An 18,628-nucleotide genomic window follows, 5' to 3' on the forward strand; every position below is an offset into this window, starting at 1 on the left:
CGATAGTGAAGTGGTAATCCACGGAAGGATGCTGTTTGACTAATGCTGATTCACACAATTTCCAAGAAAATGTAGCTATTTAGGTTACTTTTTCCAAATGACTTTGACCTCAGAAATTTACCTTCAGAGAACTGAAGCCAAAATCCAACCACCTCATATGACCATTTGGCAATTTTTATAATGTTTTCATTATCACGGCTAAGCACTTGCAGGAACTTAAATGAGTTAAATTGTGAGATCTGAGGGGAAACATTTGGATGGCACAACAGCCACACAGTGAGTCGATATTGACTGAAAGGACAATGACAGCAGATTCATGTATTGCATTCAAACACCTTGCTGTGTAAGTTCCTTTCCTTGTCTAACCTTTGTTTCCTTCTGTCCTTGTGTCTGAGTCCTCAGGTTACCAACTATTCTGACACTAGAATTCATTTCTCCTTACTTGATAAGAGTTATGATTTTAAGCTCCTGTGTGAAATGTCTCCTCTAAGGAGAATGGAGTCATAGATTCATACAGAATAGAAAAGGCCCTTCAGCCCAGCAAATCTGCACTGACATAATTACCACAAAGTGCACTAATGCCAATTTCCTGCACTTGCTCCACATCCTTGAATGTTGTATTTGAAGTAAAATGTCTTATAACCTTTAAAAATACATTTAGAAGGTTTCCAACCTCCACTAGCTTTCTAAGCAGTGCATTCCAGATTCCTACCACCCAGTGAGTGAAAAGTTTCTTTTCAAATCCCCTCAATCTCCTGCCCCTCATGATTGACCCTGCAACCAACAGACAATAAGTGCAGGAGTAGGCCATTCTGCCCTTTGAGCCTGCACCACCATTCAATATGATCATGGCTGATCATCCTCAATCAGTATCCTGTTCCTGCCTTATCTCCATAACCCTTGTTTCCACTATCCTTGAGAGCTCTATCCAACTCTTTCTTCAATGAATCCAGAGACTGGGCCTCTACTGCCCTCTGGGGCAGAGCATTCCACACAGCCACCACTCTCTGGGTGAAGAAGTTTCTCCTCATCTCTGTTCTAAATGGCCTACCCCTTATTTTTAAGCTGTGTCCTCTGGTTCGGGACTCACCCATCAGCGGAAACATATTTCCTGCCTCCAGTGTGTCCAATCCTTTTAATAATCTTATATGTGCTGAAAATGTGTTGCTGGAAAAGTGCAGCAGATCAGGCAGCATCCAAAGAGCAGGAGAATCGATGTTTCGGGCATGAGCCCTTCATCATTCCTGAATTAGGGTTCATGCCCAACAATCGATTCTCCTGCTCTGTGGATGCTGCCTGACTTGCTGCACTTTTCCAGCAACACATTTTCAGCTCTGATCTCCAGAATCTGCAGTCCTCACTTTCTCCTCGATAATCTTATACGTCACAATCAGATCCCCTCTCCGTCTTCTAAACTCAAGGGTATACAAGCCCAATCGCTCCAATCTTTCAACATAAGATAGTCCTGCCATTCCAGGAATTGACCTCATGAATCTATGCTGCATTCCCTCAATAGCCAGAATGTCTTTCCTCAAATTTGGAGACCAGAACTGCATACAATATTCTAGGTGCAGTCTCACCAGGGCCCTGTACAGCTGCAGAAGAACCTCTTTGCTTCTATACTCAATCCCTCTTGTTATGAAGGCCAGCATGCTATTAGCTTTCTTCACTACCTGCTGTACCTGCATGCTTGCCTTCATTGACTGGTGTACAAGAACACCCAGATCTTTGTGCTGCCATTTTACCTAACTTGACTCCATTTAGGTAGTAATCTGCCTTCCTGTTCTTGCCACCAAAGTAGATAATCATACATTTATCCATGCTAAACTGCATCTGCCATGCATCTGTCCACTCACCTAACCTGTCCAGGTCACTGTAATCTCCTAACATCCTCCTCACATTTCACCCTGCCACCCAGCTTTGTATCATCAGCAAATTTGCTAATGTTACTAATAATACCATCTTCTATGTCATTAATATATATTGTAAAAAGCTGCAGTCCCAGCACTGATCCCTGCGGTACCCCACTGGTCACCGCCTGCCATTCCGAAAGGGAGCCGTTTATCACTACTCTTTGTCTCCAGTCATCCAACCAACTTTCAATCCACGTTAGTACTTTGCCCCCAATATGATGTGCCCTAATTTTGCTCACTAACCTCCTATGTGGGAGTTTATCAAAGGCTTTCTGCAAGTCCAGGTACACTACATCTACTGGATCTCCCTTGTCCATCTTCAGAGTTACATCCTCAAAAAAATTCCACAAGATTGGTCAAGCATGATTTCCCCTTCATAAATCCATGCTGACTCTGACCTATCCTGTTACTGCTATCCAGATGTGTCGTAATTTCATCCTTTTATAATTGACTCCAGCATCTTTCGCACCACTGAGGTCAGACTAACAGGTCTATAATTTCCTGCTTTCTAAGGTTGTGAGAAGATTTGTAGCTCGGGTGCTCGTTGTTTTGTGGTTCTGTTCGCCGAGTTGGGAATTTGTGTTGCAGACGTTTCGTCCCCTGTCTAGGTGACATCGTCAGTGCTTGGGAACCTCCTGGGAAGCACTTCTGTGATCTTTCCTCTGGCATCTGTAGTGGTTTGTCTCTGCCCAACCAATATCCTGTGGTATCTCTCACAGGTGCCCTTTTGGTTCCTAATGGGCACTACTCCTTCCCTGATTAACCTTTCCCCTTCAACATATTTATAAAATACCTTGGGATTCTCCCCAGTTCATAATCCCCCTTTTGTTCTTCTAAGTTCCCTCTTGCACTTCCTGCATTTCTCTCTGGGCACAGCTGGATTGCTCCCTGTGTACTTCCTTGTTGCTCATCCAGTCCCAAATTGTTCTAGACATCCACAATTTTCTAAACTTTTTCCTGCTATATTTCTCCCTAAAGTGTTCCCAAGTTATTTGGTGTTCCTATATAGCCATTCTAGTAAGTTTCTTCTACCTTAACATCTATCTTAAAATGTGGTGCTCACAATTGCACACCAAATTTACCAGTTTATGTGAAGATCTCTTTAAGGTTACTGAAGCTAAGAGGACAGGAAAATTATTGAACAAGATGGTAATCATGGGTAATAATTTACTTACCATTAGGATCTCCAAGACTGAAGCATGGGAGTATTCCAGAAGAACGTAATATCACCTGAAGCTATAACAGCCAACCTAGTAAAAGGATGAAATTCCATGGTTTATATTCATTTCATAGAAAGATGTCCAATATTGGAATTTTATTAAAGTTCTGTTGGATTCAAACTCTGAAACTTTTATTTCCTAAACTGTACTTTGATCTTTAGCACAAAAGCGTTTGTTTTGTTACTAAGCAAAACCCTGAAAAGGCCAAGATGTCAAACTGCATCTGATTGCTATTTATGTTTGTGGTCCCTCATGAAACGTTATTGATCAAAATGTTAACTTTACTCCTTTCCTTGAAGATGTCTCCTGACCTGCCAAGTATTTCCAGAAATTTCTCCTTTTTAATCCAGATGATTATTGGAAATGGAAGGATGGTTCCAGGGGATTGGCTCGTGCTGAAACATTTGGTAGGACCCATTCTCCCAGAAGAAGTTGCTCAATCTGATGTACACAAAAACAAGGACAGGTACAGGTTAAGGGGCTGCTGAGCCTCTGATTTTAGGACTCTGGGTTGGTCTCTATCACAATGTGCAGTAGGCATTATAACTCAGTTGGACAAGAAGAGAACGTGATCCTTCACCATGGTCAGCCTTCAACACTCATCTATCCCGTGCTATCCAGGTGAAGGAAATGGGCATCAGGACTTGATCTATATTCCAGTTAGTTTTCTGAGAAAGGCAAAAAGAAACCTTATCTTTTTAGCACTTCTTCTGACAGGGCCAAATGAAGTTTCACTAAGGGCAAATTCAGGTATTGTTTAATTCTATATCTAATGATTCAGGAAAGAAGCTGAAGCACTTTATTTGCATTTGAATCAGATTTGTATTGCTTTTTGTGAACATTAAATGACTCATCTCGAATACCTGGTTTTTGTCCTACTCCAAGTCTTCATCCATGAACAAAATTTCACACGTTTAAGCTGTTTAAACACCTTTTGAAATTGACCAGGCTCCTTGCAGTTACAACATTCATTCATTGCAGAAAATGTCCCAAGGACTTTAAGAAAGGTATTAATCAGACAAAAATAAATAATGACAAGACAAAAATCATATTAAAAGTGGTGATCAAACGCTTGGTCAAAGCTTGGAACAGAAGACGACAACCGGCAAAGTTTTGGATAAATTTGTTCATGGAGGTTTAGAGAAATAGTGACCAATCAAGAGAGCATTGCGAAAGGGTCATGTTAACTCTATAGATGCTGCTGGAGACCTGCTGTGGTTTCAAGAATTATTTGTTTATGTTTCAGATTTGCAATGTGTAGTGTTTTACTTCCATCTCTTGAAAACATCAAATCTGGAGGTCACAGCATCAAGCACAAAGCTCTCAGCAGTAGTTCAGCTGAAGTGGGGCAGAGTTTGGTTTTGTGAACAGTCGCTAAGGCAGTGGCTAGGAGGAGGGATGGAATCAACCTGAGTCATGCTGGCTGATGTAAATAACATTGGTTTGTCCAGGGTTTGGCTGTTAAGAAGCAGACTCACAACTCAGTTGCCTGAAGAGTGAGGTACGCTCATTTGTTCCAAGTCTAGAAGCTATATGTCCTCGAGGTGTGAGGTCACAGGTTTAGCAGGTACAGGCAAAGGAGGCTTTTAGCAGTTTTCTCAGGTATGGGGTTAAGGAATGAGTAGGTGAAGGCCTTGAGTGAGACTATGCTGCTGAGGGCTTATGGGGAAATGGAAAATAAATTTGAGAGAAATATATGTTTGAGGCTAAGATGGTCGCCCGACTCAGGCGACTGACTTCCCGACTCGGGCGACTGACTGTGTGGAGTTTGCACGTTCTCCCCGTGTCTGCGTGGGTTTCCTCCGGGTGCTCCGGTTTCCTCCCACAGTCCAAAGATGTGCGGGTCAGGTGAATTGGCCATGCTAAATTGCCCGTAGTGTTAGGTAAGGGGTAAATGTAGGGGTATGGGTGGGTTGTGCTTCGGCGGGTCGGTGTGGACTTGTTGGGCCGAATGGCCTGTTTCCACACTGTAAGTAATCTAATCTAATGGTGGAAGCCTTGAAGGGAGTTTGATTGTGGAAATAGACAAGCATGAAAAAGTAAAGTAGCTTCAAATCTATCGAGCTGCCTAAGTGACAGGTCTGTTAGTCCTTGTACATCTTGGATGTAAGGGTTGAGAAGAAAACTTTGAGGTAATAGTTCATAGTGAAGAAAGAAGGGGAGGGGTTATCTTGTAAATGACTACCTGGGTCCTTCAGGGCTTGTCTCTTTAAATGGGGAAGATCTCTCACCTGCTGGCAGCTCTTCCTACAGTGTATTTATCTCACCTGCTGGCAGCTCTTCCTACAGTGTATTTATCTCACCTGCACAGTTAGGGTGTTATTGGATTTTGTGAAAGAAATCACAGATTGGTTTGGTACATTTTAATGAACCCAGATTGCACAGACATATCAAGAAATAGATCCTGTTGTTTTCTGCATGGGCTGGCAATCCTGTGACCTCATCCAAATCTCTCTTAGTACCTGCAGCAATCAAGAATATTTAAGGAAGGTGGTAAGGACAAGCCAGGGAACTATAGACCGGTGAGTCTGACCTCGGTGGTGGACAAGTTGTTAGAGGGAATCCTGAGGGACAGGACGTACATGTATTTGGAAAGGCAAGGACTGATTAGGGATAGTCAACATGGCTTTATGCGTGGGAAATTATGTCTCACAAACTTGATTGAGTTTTTTGAAGAAGTAACAAAGAAGATTGATGAGGGCAGAGCAGTAGATGTGATCTGTATGGACTTCAGTGACATGTTCAACAAGGCTCCCCAGGGGAAATTGGTTAGCAAGGTGAGATCTCATGGAATACAGGGAGAACTAGCCATTTGGATACAGAACTGACTCAAAGGTAGAAGACAGAGGGTAGTGGTGGAGGGTTGCTTTTCAGACTGGAGGCCTGTGACCAGTGGAATGCCACAAGGATTGGTGCTGGGTCCACTACTTTCCGGCATTTACATAAATGATTTTCATGTGAACCTAGCAGGTATGGTTTGTAAGTTTGCAGATGACAACAAAATTGCAAGTTCGTGAACAGCGAGGAAGGTTACCTCAGATTACAACGGGATCTTGACGAGATGGGCTAATCAGCTGAGGAGTGGCAGTTGGACTTTAATTTAGATAAATGCGAGGTGCTGCATTTTTGGGAGCAGAGCAGAGCTTATACACTTAATGGTAAGGTCTTGTGGAGTGTTGCTGAACAAAGAGACCTTGGAGTGCAAGTTCATAGCTCCTTGAAAGTGGAGTTGCAGGTAGATAGGATAGTGAAGGTGGCATTTGGTATGCTTTCTTTTATTGGTCAGAATATTGAGTATAGGGTTTGGAGGTCATTTTGCAGCTGTACAGGGCATTGGTTAGGCCACTGCTGGAGTATTGTGTGCAGTTCTGGTCTCCTTCCTATTGGAAAGACGTTGTGAAACTTGAAAGGGTTCAGAAAAGATTTACAAGGACGTTTCCAGGGTTGGAGGATTTGAGCTACAAGGAGGGGCTGAACAGGCTGGGACTGTTTTCTCTGGAGCGTCGGAGGCTGAGGGGTGACCTCATAGAGGTTTATAAAATCATGAGGGGCATGGATAGGATAAATAGGCAAAGTCTTTTCCCTGGGTTTGGGAAGTCCAGAACTAGAGGGCATAGGTTTAGGGTGAGAGGGGAAAGATATAAAAGAGAGACCTAAAGGGCAAGGTTTTCACACAGAGGGTGGTACATGTATGGAATGAGCTGCCAGAGGAAGTGGTGGAGGCTGGTACAATTGTAACATTTTAAAGGCATCTGGATGGGTATATGAATAGGAAGGGTTTGGAGGGATATGGGCCAGGTGCTGGCAGGTGGGACTAGATTGGGTTGGGCTATCCAGTCGGCTTGGACGGGTTGAACCGAAGGATCTATTTCCCTGCTGTACATCTCTATGATTCTAAGAGTTTAAAAATGCATGGCTGTAAAACAGTTCGAGAAATTGGGCCATAGGAACATGTGAAACAAGAGCAGGAGACCACTCAGCCCCTTAAACCTGCTCCACTATTCAATAAGATTATGGTTAATCTCTGTGCTTTGAATTCCATGTACCCATTTACTCACAATAATCTAATTCTCTTGCCTAACAAGAATCGATCCACATTTGTCTTAAAAATATTAAATGACTGCGTTCTAAAGCAATGTGTTCCAAAGTTGCAGATCTAAATGAAAAATAACTCTCCTCACCTCAATCCTTATTTTAAAATAGTACCCCCTTAGTCCTTGACACACCACAAGAGAGAATGTCCTTTCCATATCCACCTTGTCAAGACTGTTCAGAATTTGATACATTTCAACCAAATCAGCCCAAATCTTCCCAACTCCAGGGGAACACATTCACCTTGTGCTACAGGAGTGGCCTGGTGGCTCAGTGTTAGCACTGCTGCCTCACAGCCCGAGACCTGGGTTCAATCCCAACCACTGGCAACTTTCTGTGTAGAGTTTGCACATGCTCCCCATGTCTGTGTGGGTATTCTGGCTTCCTCTCTCAGTCCAAAGAAGTGTAGTTAGGTGGACTGGCCATGCTAAATTTCCCATAGTATTCAGTGATGTGTGGATTAGATACATTAGCTGCAGGTGGGGTGCTGTTTGGATGGTCGGTGTGGATTTGTTGGGCCGAAAGGGATTGTGGAGATTCTATGAACCTATTGTCCTAAAACGACAGCAGTAGTTGATATGTGATTCCAATAATGTCCTGTACATCTGAAACAAAACATCCTTACTTGTTCAATTCCTCTTGTAATAAATGACAGCATTCTATTAACATTTTAAATTACATTCTGTACCTGCTTACTAACTTTTTCAGACTCTCACAAATCTAGACAATTCTGTACCACAAAATTTTTCACTCATTCTCCAGTAATACTGCTCTTTCATGATCCTGCAAAAGTGAACAGCTTCGTATTTTCCCACATTATACTCCATCTGCCAGACTTTTGCCCAGTCACTCTATCTACCTATATCCGCTGGCAACTCCTGTATTTTCTTCTCAGCAAATACACTGTATCGTGCTATCATCTGTAAACCGAGCTACCAAACCTTCACTGCCTCACCAAAGTAACCACAGTAAATTCTAAAAATTGAAGTCCCAGCAGAGACCCCTGCAGGACTTAGATTCATAGAGGTGTAAACCCCGAAAATAGACTCTTTATTCCAACTCGTCCATGCTGACCAAATATCCTAACAAATCTAGTCCCATTTGCCAGCACTTGGCTCACATCCCTCTAAATACTTCCTGTACATATACACATCCAGGTGCCTTTTAAATGTTATAATTGTACCAACTTCCACTACTTCTTCTGGCAGCTCATTCCATACACGTACCACCCTCTGCATGAAAATGTTGCCCCTTGGGTCTCTTTTAGATGTTTCCCTCCTCACCGTAAACCTATGCCCTCCAGTTCTGGACTCTCCCACCCCAGGGAAAAGACCTTATCTATTTATCCTATCCACACCCCTCATGATTTTATATTCCTCGATAAGGTCACCCCTCAGTCTCCAACACTCCAGAGAAAATAGCCTCAACCTATTTAGCCTCTCCCTGTAGTTCAAACCCTCCAACCCTGGCAACATCTTTGCAAATCTTTTCTGAACCCTTTCAAGTTTCACAACATTCTTCTGATAGGAAGGAGACCAGAATTACACACAGAATTCCAAAATTGGCCAAAGGTCCTGTACAGCCGTGACATGACTTCCCAATTCCTACACTCAATGCTCTGTCCAATAATGAAAAATGTACGAAATGCCTTCTTCACTATCCTATCTACCTGTGACTCTACTTTCAAGGAGCTATGAACCTGCACTCCAAGGTCTTTTTATTCAGCAACAGTTCCCAGGATCTTACCATTGAGTGTATAAGTCTTGCTCTGATTTGCTTTCCCAAAATGCAGCACCTCGCATTTATCTGAATTAAACTCCATCTGCCACTCCTCAGCCTATTTGCCCATCTGGTCAAGATCCCATTGTACTCTGAAGTAACTTTCTTTGTTGTACACTACACCTCTAATTTTGGGGTCATCTGCAAACTTACAAACTATACCTCTTAGGTTCACAACCAAATCATTTATATAACTGACGATAAAGGGACTTCACACATCACTTCTTACCAAAGACCCATTAGTAAATGTGCTTTGATTTCTGCCAGACATTTAGGAACAAACCAACAATTTTCTAGCAGAAGAATCCAAAACCCAAACTTATTCTACTGTTGCACAAACCAGCACAATGACAACACTTTCCTGTTGTGGATAAATATAATCCGTACAGCTTGCCTAAATAGACTCTGCCCAAAAAAAATGAGGAATTTATTTAAATATTGCGGTCTTATGCAACCTTTTAATTCTGAGTTAGATTACAATTAAGTTAATTTTGCATCATTACTTGAGGTTTTTTTTTATTGAGCTGCTTCCAGTGATTGGAGCCAAGAAAATATAAATTATCCTTTAATATTATTAAATGATTAACATGTTGTCAAAGTTTTTCATTTTGCACTCATCAGGACAAAGGCAAAAATGCCAAATCAAACAATCACAATAACTTACACCACATGAGAAAATGATTACTTGATAATTGAGCTTCCTGGTGAATAGTGTGAGAGACAGTATAACTCTTTTGACTGACAAGACCACAGAAACTGAACTGGCAATAAAAACCTCCGCTCCTATAGAAAGAAAACCCATTTTGAGTAAAATGTTCCTTCTTCCCTATACCTTGGTCATTCCAATACACACAAAGCCATAATTTACAACCCAATTTTTTCAGCCACTCTTATTCAACATGCGTCATGCTACTCATCAGAATCTAACTAATATGTTGGAAGTATATTTTCAGTATTAGAATTTCCATAATGAGCAGTACACCCTAGAAGGACTATTCCTGTGAGAACAAATCTATAATTACAAAACCGGCTGAATGTTTGGAATCCAAAAAAGAACTTCTATCATTTATCTAAGTGTCATCTGAATCTTGAAAAAGTGGGGGAGAGAGCAGGCTGTTGAAGATTCAAAAATTGGCAACCTGCAGCAGTTTATGTTAATACTTAAGATTTTCTGCTAGACTGGATAAGGCACTCCTTTCAAGTTAAAAATACCAACTTCAAAATTCAATATGACTTTAGCGTGGTTCTGCCAAGTTGCTTTGCACACACGTGCATATCTGTGCCTGCACAGGATGTATCCTGTGGCTCTGAACTTACTTTCTTGGTTGTTATTTGAAAGCTGCTTACCTCTTTCTACTTCACATTGATTTCAATGCACACTTTCACTGACTTAGAGGTTGCCAGTCTCTGTGTGGGCCATATCGTGTTCTAAGTGCACACGGTCTTCAGTGTTCAGTTACAGGCTGCCAGTCTCTATAGCTTGAATTACTTTCTCATGTATGGGAGAGGCAGGCAGCTGATCATTGTGGACAGCACTGAACCAACAGTCAAAGGTGGGGGAGCATGGACATGTCGCTACATGGCACCATGTTACAATGTCACATGTGAAGTACGTTCCACAGTTTATATGGCGGATAAGGCCCTACTATATCACACTAGATCCTGAGAGTGGTAATTGCAATAATCATGCCTCCAAAGATTCAGAAATGACATCTTTTCTAGCTTCATTTTGTATTCAATTGATAGATCATTCATTGCTCAAGATTGCACAGGAGGAATTATGGCCTCTAGCAATCATGACCATTATATCATATAAACTAGGTAGTGACTTGTCATGTCAGTTGAGCAAGTGGAATCAGACAAAGATATTTCAAAGTAGCACCTGAACTTTCCATTACAGAAACACATTCTGTAGCTAGCACTGGAAGTCCACAGTTTGTAGCTGCTATATTCACACACTGAATTGTAAGTATGTAAGTACATGGTCTGTGATGTGGAAGGATGTATTTCTTTTGGTGGGCCATCATAATGGCTTTCCATCCCCAACATAATATGAAAAGTTTGGTTTTGCAACTTATACTTGAATATGATGGCATATATCAGAGTTCCTCTTGGAAGCATAATATGGACTTCCTCGGAAAGCTTCCCTGCCACATTCTGAGAAGGCATGACATAAGGTGTTATTGAGCTGGATGTGAGTGCCCAGAAGTTCCTTTAGTAACTGCCATTATACTCCTGACATTCCTCAAAGATGCTCATGTATTTGACATTCATGCTGTTGTCCTTGTGTAGTTGCTTCAATTCTGGAGACCATTTCAGTCACAACACTTATAATGTTGTCTTCAAGCACCACAAAACAGTAACCTCCTTTCCTGCACAGGCTCTGGAAAGAGAAGCAGCAACAGGTGAGGATTCACCAAGGAGGCAGAGGAGACTGATGGGATGCCACCATCTCCCCACCCCAACCCCGCCGCCTCCCCCCCCCACCCCACCTCCTTAAACCCACCAAATTACAAGCCTCGCCATCATATAACTCTCTTAACAACACTTCAGATATGGATTAAGAATGGCCCAAACCACTGAACTATCAGCATTTGGAACAGGTCTGAAAGGGACACATTACTTCAGATTCTGTATATGATCTGGGAACAGGCCCTACTTAATGTAAAAGACATGTACACCTTGTTATTTTTGCGATTAAGATCTTTTCTGTTTCTGAATAACTTGTGTTATTCATTAGATTACTGAAGAATCTGGATTACTGACTCCTGAAGGGGGGCTCATGGCCGAAACGTCGATTTTCCTGCTCCTTGGATGCTGCCTGACCTGCTGTGCTTTTCCAGCAACACATTTTCAGCTCTGATCTCCAGCATCTGCAGTCCTCACTTTCTCCTTATTCATTAGATTAGGCATATATCATTTTTGGTTGATTGCACTTTTGAGTATCTCCAATTATAAATGCTGTGTCGTGTTGACCTTTAAGGAAAAAGCAGCAGTGAGACAATGAAGTAACATCACATGGCACTAAGATTAGGCTGGTCTTAAGGTTTTAATCAGCGTATCATATCAAACTGTTGTGCAGAGAAGTCTCCCAGCAAATTGAGAGGAAGGGTCTTTAACCATCCAATTTTCCAGAGAGTATGTGCACTGCTAAATGCTAAATTATCCTGAAGGATGCTGTTGAAGAAATGAGAAGCAGAAGTTTGTGAAACTTTATGGAGATTGGACATAGATGCTGCCCACTGAACTCCTCTCAGTCTTGAATGGCAGTGCACTCTCTTCTAAAGCTGCTAAACAGAGTCGTTCCCTCCTGTAATGTTCACTTATTTCGTACACCCACTATTATGAATGAGAGTAAGTGCAGGCTAGGCCCTAGCACATTCCCTGTGTTTAGCCTCAGTGTTGTCCACATTAAAGTGGCCTTGGCTGCAGTCAACATCATGGTTCAAAGGACCATTCGGCTGTGAAAGGCAAAGAGAATGTACCAACTCAGAGCCAGTTCATGGCTAATGATGAATTCTAGCCTTCCCACCAAGGAACTGAAGAAATTGGATGTTGCTTATGAAAGGGAACTGCAGTCCTTCAATGTTTTAAAGCTTTTTGAGAGAGATGAGCAATGCTTGGCCATTACATTTTTGGGATGTTTGAAATTGCTATTCATCTCTTAAATGGACTGTGACTTCACCAGGTTTGACAGTGAAAATTACACTGGAACAGATAGTGCCCAGTGGAAGGCTACTTACAGTGCATTTTCACTCATGCAACCCATGTGCCTTCAGTAAGTATTTTACTTCCTCTATCTCCCACTCTGGGTAATTGCAGACCTGATTTCCACAGCTGGGCTGGAGGGAGACTACTCTATCATTGGTTTGGAAGATGATCCTGGGTGCCATCCAGCCTACAGTGTATAGGCCAGAGTGTTTCAGAAGCAGGTTTACACTTCTTGGCTTGAATATCTGCAGAGTTTTTTTGTTCAGAAGTAGGGCTAAGATGACAGGACCAGGCACCTCTTCAATGTCCTGGAAAGAAGCTTCAGGAGATCTTGTTAGCGCTTCATTCCTGCTGGTACCAGCCTATCTTTCTCAGAGGAAGGGGTACTTGGAGTGAAGTCAACATCACTTATCCACCTTGCCATTAATGGTTACAGTGATGGAGTGTAAATCTGTGCACGTATTGTCAGTGTGCTGGCCCTGGCTCTCTAATGTGGGTGTCAACCTGCCCATGGGAACAGTTAGGTGCCTGAGCCAGCATAGCACTTCATCTTTTGTTGCACTCCTCCGTCCTTTGATCCAGCTCAAGTCCCGGGTGCTAGGCTCCAGCATCCTCCAAGTTCCGGGGCATTTCAACCTTGACCAGCTGCCGTAAAGTGTCAGTAACACACTCACCAGCCTATGCTCCTGAGACTAATCTTGACAGAGTACCTGCCAGGATGAAGGTCTCTGAGCCGGTGGAGAGTGCAGGTTAATGTACATCCCCCAGGGGTTTGAGTTGTTTCCTCCTTCGAGATGAAGGCAGGGTTGAGAATGTCTGGTGCTACTTTTTTTACTGTGCATGGCTGGTGCATACATAACGCAAAAGGGGGAGAAATAGTTGTCTAAAAAGGGACTAAAGTTGTGCAGATTAAATTCACAGTAGTGTTATTGGGATAGCAGCACAGCATAATGAAGCTTACTGGGTTAGTTGGCCATTAAAGTCTCCCATCTCCACATGAACGGTTGTGTTCTTCTGCAGCTAATTCGAGAAAGTTCTCCTCTTATGAAGTGAGTAGCTGGATGTTCAAAACACATCTTCAATGTTATTGCTCAATTATAGACCCATTTTTACCTGCAATGAGACAAAGGTAGGGATTATAGAAGTGGATGGAAAACAGTTAGTGGAGATGCAGGAATAGAAGAGCTAGTAAGGTATTCCCAGTGAGTGGGTAGGAAGCACAGAGGGCAAGAAGGGTCTGTAGTTTTGTGAACAGGTGGAATGAGATGAATGAAGTAAGTGGACATGATACATGCAATGGTGAGAGTTGTGATCTATGGGCCTTGGTGAGAAATGGATACAATGACAGAGTTAGAGTGAGAGGCGGTCCTGAGGGAGCAGATAGAAGACAGTGGTGGCACTTACCCTTGCAGAGTATAGAAGATCCATTTTCCTGTACAGCTGGGATATTACTTCTCAGACAGGATACAACATAAAGCCAGCCTGTTATTGGAGACTAGGCTGGCTGTGTCCAGTGTCGTAACCTGCTGGAAAAATAATGGCCTTCCTCTTCCACAGCCCGTCTAGCATCTCACTGTCCACCAAAAGGAGTAATAGCTTTTCTTTCCTTCATTCTATAACAGTCAAGCACTGAAAAGTGAGGGATGATTCCTTGCTTGCAGCATCTGAAGTGGTACGCAGCTGAGTTTTAAATATGGTACCGGTGGCATGATTAGGGAGGTTCATGTCATGGTGAGTAGTTCTTCACTCGTGCTTCATGATTGCATCAGAGGGGTACAGCTGAGCACAACTGAATAATTCATGAGGTGAAATAATTGAAGATGATGTGAGAAACATTGCTCCAAGGTGTGGTGGGCTGGGTGCCAAGAATCTTAGTCCACAAAAGACTTCAATTGCATAGAACATTTTCTTCCCCAGTGGTTTCTCCACAAATAAGTAGGTATCTTTCTATGTTTGATCAAAATTTGAATTCCTGATATTTCCAATGACAAAAAGCAATGTGATAGTGTTGGACAGCTACCTTTCCCAAGTGAACACATCTGAGTAGATGACTCCACCTCAAATCTCCCCAGTTCAGTAACTGATATAAAAATGAAAATGGAGAAACACAAGGCAGAGGAAGAGTCCCTGAGCAGTTGCTGCAGAGCCTGCTCACAACTCCTATGGAGGTGCCAGCTCCCAGCTGATTGGTAAGGCCAACAATGTGTAGTGTAAAGAGAACACAGGTGAATTACAGAGTGAGGATCTGCATGACTAGTTCAATACAACAAGCAAAACTACTGTATAAGAGGATAATGATCAAGGATTTTCAAAGGACTGCTAAAATGCTGACCACAGAATCTATAGAAAATGTTTTGGGGATGGGGAGGAAGGAAGATGCAGTTGTGGGACTAGATTAGAAATGGCAAGAACATAGAGAAATTTGAAAACAAGGTCAAAATATAGGGCGCTCCTCAATTGGGAACCAATATAGGAAAGTCAGCCAAAGGGATGATAAGGGGGTGCTCTTGTGGTGCAGTTGTAGTATCCATACCTCAGAAGGTCCAGGGTCATTCTCACTTGTCTTGGAAGGTTTTTTTTTAATGCAAAGCACAGAGGTGATGGGTGAACAGGAATGGTGCAGGTTAGTACATGAACAGCAGAGCTTTGGATGATGTCAACGGTAGAATGTAGAAAGGAAGGCCAGGGGCTTTATATTATAAAATCTAAAGCTAACAAAGAGAACATTGAACATTTCAGCAGCAAATGAGGCAGCAGTAGAGTTGGTTACAGACTGAAAATAAACAATCTTGATGATCTGGTTGGAAGGACATCTTGGGAGTTTAGGCATGGAGTCCTGCTCAGTGAAAATTAGATACTGCACATAAAAAGGAGAACCTCAAAGCTTAGAATTGAATTACCTGGGCTATGCACAAATTGGCACAGAGCAAAGTACATTAGATTGTAGAGTCATTTGTTACACAAGCATCAATTGGGCCTAATAGGAGATGAATACATGACTGAGGTAGTGCTGTGGTAGCGATTCCTTTACAAGGGGCAATAGAACCGTGCTGGGAAAGGAGGGAACCCTTACACAGGAACAGGCTGAACCTGAATTGTTCTGTGGTTTAGACAGAATAAATAGGGTGGCCAGAAGAATTTATGCGTTGAAAAGGATTGTCAGGGAGAGCTCAGGTGGCAAAGGCAACATAATGATTTCAAAACAAACAAAAATGAAGAAAGTAATAGTCAAAAGTTGTGCTTCAGTTAACACCAGTAAAAAGGAAGATTAAAAGATACAATGTCACTAAACAAAGGAGAGAGGTATAAGAACTGAGACAGAAAATATTAGAATAGGGCAAATTGCCCTAAATTAGGCATTTTTATAAAACAGAGTATAAGGAACAAACTGAATTGACACAGGTTCAAATGCAACTTAGTTTGTGTGGTGGACATTACTGAGATATGGCTTCAAGTTGGACAGAACTGGAATTGAATTGAAAAACTATACAGAAAGAAAGGGCAAACTCTGAGGGCAATATTACCTCAATGAATTTAACTTTGACTAATAAGTCATACTTAGTTAAAAGCCTAACACTATTAAAACTTATTCAATAGTAATTAGAATATGACTGAGTGCAATATTGTGTTTTAAAGGTAAAAATGAAAAGTAACTACATAAATGTTGGATTTAGGGAAAACTGGTTCAAAATGGGATGAGTAGAAATTGTCCACAGTAATTTGAACAAATCCAGTAATGAGTACATCAATTTAAAAATAGTAGGATGCAATCAGAAAATAATTTAAAGGCATACATAACTAGTTCACAAAAGCAGTAGAATTCTATTTGTTCAAAAAGAATTCCATGTACAACAATAAATGATAAAACACCAGAAGAATAAGCACAAAAAAAGGTTTAAAAAGCTGCTAAAGGGAATATGAAAAAAAGCCTGCAAGGTTTTTTTTAAAAGAAATATACTAGAAACATTAGAGTTCAAAAGTATGGGCCTTTTGAACCTGAGAGCAGTGATATTGTATATAAAATTAAGAAATAGCAGACATGTCAAATAAATACTGTGCCAGTTTATAATATGCTGGACATTTCAATTAAACTTGTATTGCATTAGGGATAGGGTCATACCCAAATCAACATAAAAGTAATACCAATATTTGAAAAATAATGGTGCTAAAAAGTGACAAGTATCCAAGACCAGATGGTCCCTATCAGGATTTTAAATGAAATTGATGATAACATTGCAGATGCCTTAACTATAATTTTCCAATGTTGTCTTGAATTGAGGATCCATTTCTTTTGATTAGAAAATTGCATACATCATAACACTTTTAGAGTCCAAGAAGGAAGACATGGAAGAATAGTTAGTCTCACATCTGTTGACAAGATATTACCAGAGCACCAAATTGGATTTGTAAAGGATAGTCATTATCTGAAGAACCTGATCAAACTTTATGAAGAGGTGACTTAAGTAGCAAACAAGGGAATATTATTATATGTTATTTTCATGGACTTCCAGTAAGTGTTTGAGAGTCCCTCAGGAAGAGGCCATTAACTAAAGCTGAAACCATGGAATTGAAGGCAAATCATTTACATAGTTAGGAAATTCACTGAATGGCTGGTGTAGATTATTGATCAGAGTACTGAGTACAGGAGTTGGGAGGTCATGTTGCGGCTGTACAGGATATTGGTTAGGCCACTGTTGGAATAGTGTGTGCAATTCTGGTTTCCTTCCTATTGGAAAGATGTTGTGAAACTTGAAGGGGTTCAGAAAAGATTTACAAGGATGCTACCAGCTTTGGAGGATTTGAGCAACAGAGAGAGGTTGAATAGGCTAGGGCTGTTTTCCCTGGAGCGTAGAGGCTGAGGGGTGACGTTATAGAGGTTTATAAAATCATGAGGGACATGGATAGGATAAATAGACAAAGTATTTTCCCTGGGGTGGGGGAGTCCAAAACAAGAGGGCATAGGTTTAGGATGAGAGGGGAAAGATATAAAAGAGACCTAAGGGGCAACATTTTCACGCAGAGGGTGGTATGTGTATGGAATGAGCTGCCAGAGGAAGTGGTAGAGGCAAGTACAATTGTAAAATTTAAAAGGTATGGATATATGAATAGGAAGGGTTTGGAGGGATATGGGCCAGGTGCTGGCAGGTGGGACTAGATTGGGTTGGGGTATCTGGTTGACATGGACAAGTTGGACTGAAGGGTCTGTTTCCGTGCTGTACATCTCTATGACTCCAGACAGATTGAGACGTCTACTATTCACCATTTTCATTAACTAAGGTGATGGAATACAAAGCACAATATTGAATTTTGGCAATGACACCAAGCATTCAAAGCAGTGAAAATGGAAGCAGAAGACTACAGAGCTAATAAGAGATTAAAAGAATAGACAAATTGTTGCAAATGCATAACAGTAAAGATAAATCTGAGGTCCTCTGCTTAACTGCTGAAAAGCTTGAAGCAGTGGAGGTCCAACAAGACTTAGGAATTATGTACATACAGATCATTAAAATGTTATGGACGAGTATGGAAAAAAATTCAAAAGGCCAATGGAATGCTGACCTTTATATCTAGAAGGCTAGAATACAAAGGTGTATAAGTTATGCTGCAGTTACACAAAGCCCTAATTAGGCCAGACCTACAGTGTTATTCTCTTGTGGGCATCATACCTTAGAAAAGATATTTTGCAGTGAGTTAGTTAAGGCTTACTAAAAATGATATCTGCATTGCAAGGGTTAAATTATGAGAAGAGATGTTTACACAAACAGAAGTTATGCTCACAAGAATTTAGAATGTTAAGGGGTTGATATAATCAAAGTTTTTATCATATCAAGGAAAACTGATAGGATGGATAGAGACAAACTTTTATCTCTAATTGGGGAGTCTAAGGACAAGGAATGTAGGACTCCAGGAATG

At 41.4% G+C, this 18,628-nt stretch overlaps 1 protein-coding gene across 1 annotated transcript in view; it reads right to left on the reverse strand.

Moving 5' to 3' along the window:
* Nucleotides 1-18,628, reverse strand: part of nsd1a (nuclear receptor binding SET domain protein 1a) — a 322,813-nt gene that overhangs the window by 46,723 nt on the left and 257,462 nt on the right. The window contains exon 25 of the transcript XR_009645526.1: nt 3,089-3,163. The gene's annotated coding sequence lies outside the window, so the exon portion shown is untranslated. The remainder of the gene's footprint in view (nt 1-3,088; nt 3,164-18,628) is intronic.

This window comes from Hemiscyllium ocellatum, chromosome 16 (assembly GCF_020745735.1).
Source record: "Hemiscyllium ocellatum isolate sHemOce1 chromosome 16, sHemOce1.pat.X.cur, whole genome shotgun sequence".
NCBI classification, from domain to species: Eukaryota; Metazoa; Chordata; class Chondrichthyes; order Orectolobiformes; family Hemiscylliidae; genus Hemiscyllium; species Hemiscyllium ocellatum.